Source organism: Mesoplodon densirostris, chromosome 3 (genome assembly GCF_025265405.1).
Source record: "Mesoplodon densirostris isolate mMesDen1 chromosome 3, mMesDen1 primary haplotype, whole genome shotgun sequence".
Taxonomy (NCBI): Eukaryota; Metazoa; Chordata; class Mammalia; order Artiodactyla; family Ziphiidae; genus Mesoplodon; species Mesoplodon densirostris.
The window spans coordinates 75,854,331-75,858,757 of record NC_082663.1 but is presented as its reverse complement, the minus strand read 5'-3'; the positions used below and the strand labels follow the sequence as shown (position 1 = coordinate 75,858,757).

Here is a 4,427-nt window from a genome sequence, read left to right as displayed (position 1 = left end):
CAGGACTCAGACCAACTCACCAGGCTGTCAGTTCAAGTACTGGGATGCCTCAGGCCATGACACAACTCCACCTACCAGCAGGCCTGTTGCCCTGAAACCCCCTGCATGCACAGCCACCCCAGGACCGGGCCCTGTCCAGCAGAGGGCCCAGGACCTGGCTCCATACACCAGCTCTAGCCATGGGATTTCCAGGGCCCTGCAGCCAGAGATCTGGGACCTGACTCAGCCCACCAGTAGGCCAGGAGTAGCCCTGGGACCAGTCTCACCCACCAGTGTGTAGGCACTGTCCCCAGGACCTGATGGGCCCACAAACAGGCCAAAACACCAATTCTGGGACCCCCAAGGCCCTGCAGCCAGAAACCCTGGGACCCAGCTTTGCCTACCAGTGGGCTGGCAGTAGCTCCAGGACCAGCCTTACCCACCAGTGGGTAGGCACCAGCCCCAGGAAATCCTGGGTCCTGGTCCCACCCACAAGCAGACCAAAACACCAATTCTGGGACCCACAGGGGCCTGCAGCCAGGTAGGGCATATAGCTCAAATGACCAGAGAGTAGTGCGCTGCTGGGATACATAGGACATCTGCTTCAAAAAGCCACTTCTTCAAGATCGGGAAACATAAGGAGCCCACAGAATACATAGAAATAAAAACAGCAAATTAGGTAAAATGAGGGGACAAAGGAACATGGAAATGAAGGAATAAGATAAAACCCCAGAAGAAGAATGAAGAGAAATAGGGATAGGCAATCTACCCACTAAAGAGTTTAAAATAATAATCATAAAGATAATCAAAGTACTCGGGAGAAGAATGGATGAACACAGTGAGAAGATTAACAAAGAGAAGATATAGTCATTGACCTCGGGGCGGCAGCAGTGGGAGAGGCAGCAGTGGGGGGAAGTGGCTGGGGCAGGGGGCATTGTCATCTCACCCTTCAGCCTGGAGGAGCTCATCAAGCACCTGGTCTCGCTGCAGCAGAACAAGGTGCTCAAGGTCCATCTGGAGACCTACAGACTGCAGTGCAAGGCACTGCAGGAGGAGAACCGCGGCTTGCGCAAAGCCAGCGTGACCATCCAAGCCCAGGCTGAGCGGAAACAAGAATTCATCAGTAACACTTTATTCAAGAAAATTCAGCCTTCGCAGAAGGAGAAAGAAACCCTTGCTGTAAATTATGAGAAGGAAGAAGAGTTCCTCACTAGTGAGCTCTCCAAAAATTGATGCAGTTGCAGCATGAGAAAGCCGAACTGGAACAGCATCTGGAGCAGGAATTCCAGGTCAGCAAACTGATGAAGAAAATCTAAAAACTGGAGAATGATACCATTTCTAAGCAGCTTACATTAGAACAGTTGAGACGAGAGAAGATTGACCTTGAAAATACTTTGGAACAGGAACAAGAAGTACGAGTGATTCGTTTCTGGAAAAGGATGGAACTTGAAGCTGAAAAGCGAATCCTGCAGGAGAAATTAGACCAGCCAGTGTCTGCGCCCCATTGCCTAGAGACATCTCCGTGTAGATCGACCCTCCGGAAAACGTGATGCGACACATCAGGTTTTTAAAGAATGAACTGGAGAAGCTGAAGAAGCAACTGAGTGTTGCCCAGTTACAGCATTCCGCGATAATGGCGCAGTATTTGGAGGAGAAACTTCACATGAGGGAAGAGGACCTGAGAGGAAGCTGCAGAGGGAGATGGAGAGGAGAGAGGCCCTCTGTCGACAACTCTCAGAGAGTGAGTCCAGCTTAGAGATGGATGCTGAAAGGTATTTTAAGGAGCTGTCTGCACAAGGATTAAGACCTCACATTGTGTGCAGCCCGATCCCTTACACACCTTCTCCCAGTTCAAGCCGGCCGATATCACCCAGTCCCTCGTATGCAAGTCACACACTTGGTTTCACGCCACCAACGTCACTGACTAGAGCCAGAATGTCTTATTACAATTCCCCAGGTCTTCATGTGCAGCATATGGGAGCATTCCATGGTATCACAAAAGGCCTTCACCGCAGAGAAGCAAGTCCTGATCAATTCAGATGGCCCACGCTGCCTCCGTCTCACAACACACAGAGCCCTGTCCAGCCACTGCCACCTCCATCTCCACCACCCATGCAGTCCGCAGTCCCCTCAGCAGCCACCTTGCAGCCTGCCCCCTCGCAACAGTCGGTTCGCCCCTCCTCCCAGCCTTAATGCATATGCTTAGTCCGAACCTCATGTCGGCACGCGTTACGTCGGCTGGGACGTCGGCTGTTCGACAGTTTGGTAGTTCAGCAGCAGTGTGCAATTTTCGCCTGGCCCCAGAGCTTCGTTTTCCTGGCTTTTAGGTTGGAAGATAAAAAGGGATATCTTTTTATTTTTTTCCGTGAATTTGCAGAAAATTACTGAGCTGTTATTACCCCTCCCCTCCCATTATAATGGTGTTTACCAAGCATACCAGTAATTCAGCACTACAATGCAGAACTTTGAAAATCTAGCACTCAGTATAAAATGGGAAGTTAGATGGATCAGTACCAAAGACAATGCTCAATAGAGCTTTCTACAGATACACTTTGTTTGGGTTATTTTCAGTATATCCCAACATTCATGTCTCCTGTAAAACAGATCGCCTAAAGTACTGGATCACATGGCTATATCTTTTCCACATGCATGGGATTGATAAGTATTGTATATCCAGGTGTGATTCTTTCTTTATCCTTGATGTTAACCTCCTCAAACTGGAGCCCTCTCACGTGAGTCGATAACTGTTGTCCTACCCACCAGTGGTTGCTATGACTGATTAGAAGGTGCTGTGTGATTTCTGCTGAAGAAGACAGTGTGATTGTAACAAAAACAGCTATTTCCCCATTCCATTCTCTACTTGTGTTTCCCTAAAATAGAGTTCAAACAAATATTTTAAAGGTGCAAAATACTATTAGAAAATACTATTTGAAATAAACGTTATAGGACTATCTTAGCATATTGGCCACAAAATACTTTATTGCTGAGCACAATATCACTGAGGACTGCTTATTTTGCCCAGTAAAATCGAGTGCAATGTACAGAGAAGTACATCTTGAATGCATTATTTCCATTCATTTGGCACAAATAAATTGTTTGGTTTCACTTTAAAGTAGAAAAATAGAGTTAGAAGATATACAGGAAAAGCAAACAGAGATTAAGAATGCAATAACTGAAATAAAAAATACATTAAAAGGCATCAACAGTAGATTACATGATACAGAGGAACTCCTCAGCAAGCTGGAAGACAGAGTAGTGGAAATCACTGATCCTGAACAGAAAATGGAAAAAATGTAAAAAGAAATGAAGACAATTTAAGAGACCTCTGAGACAACATCAGGCATACTACCATTTGCATTATAGTAATCTCAGAGGGAGAATAGAGAGAGAAAGGAGCAGAGAACATATTTGAAGACATAATAGCTAAAAACTCCACCAACCTGGGAAAGGAAACAAACATCCAGGTACAAGAAGTACAGAGAGTCCCAAACAGGTTCAACCCAAAGAGGATCACCCCAAGACACATTATAATTAAAATGGCAAAACTTAAAGAGAGAATATTAAAAGCAATAAGGGAAAAGCAACAAATTACAAACAAACTCCCACAAGGCTATCTGCTGACTATTCAGCAGTAACCCTTCAGGCTACAAGGGCATGGCACAATGTGTCTAAAGTGATGAAAGGAAAAAACCTACTACCAAGAATATTGTAGCCATGAGGGCTAGCATTCAGGTTTGATGTAGAGGTCAAAAATTTTACAGATAAACAAAGCTAAAAGAGCTCAGCACCACAAAACCAGTTTTATAAGAATTGTTAAAGGGACTTCTCTCAGTGAAAAAGAAAAAGCCACAACTAAACACATGAAAATTATGAAAGGAAAAAGCTAACTGGTAAAGACAAATACATAGTAAAGGTAGTAAAGCAACCACATATAAAGTTACTAGGAAGGTTAAAAGACAAAGGCCACTTTTATTCAACATAGTCATGGAAGTCCTAACCACAGCAACTGGACAAGAAAAAGAAAGAAAAGGAATCAAAGTTGGAAAGGAAAAAGTAAAACTGTCACTGTTTTCAGGTAACATGATACTATACATAGAGAATCCTCAAGATGCCTGTCGCTATGAGAGATCGTCAATAAATTTGATAAAGTGGCAGGATAAAAAATTAATATACAGAAACCTGTTGCATTTCTATACATGAACAATGAACTATCAGAAAGAGAAATTAAGAAAATAATTCCATTTATAATAACGTCAAAAGAAAAAATTACCTAGGAATAAATCTAATTAAGAAAAAAAATCCTTCATGAAAAAGAAAAGTCAATCAATGCAGCAAACTTTACTGTATTATTTTAAGAATTGCCACAGCCACCTCAGCCTTCAGCAACTGTCATCCATCAACATCGAGGCAAGACCCTTCACCAGCATAAAGATTATGATTGCTGAAGG

General features: G+C 43.9%; 1 pseudogene; it reads left to right on the top strand.

Annotated features, from left to right (window-relative positions):
- The first annotated feature begins 299 nt into the window (after positions 1-299).
- LOC132486791 (coiled-coil domain-containing protein 6-like) lies at positions 300-2,172 on the top strand (annotated as a pseudogene).
- The last annotated feature ends 2,255 nt before the right edge of the window (positions 2,173-4,427 follow it).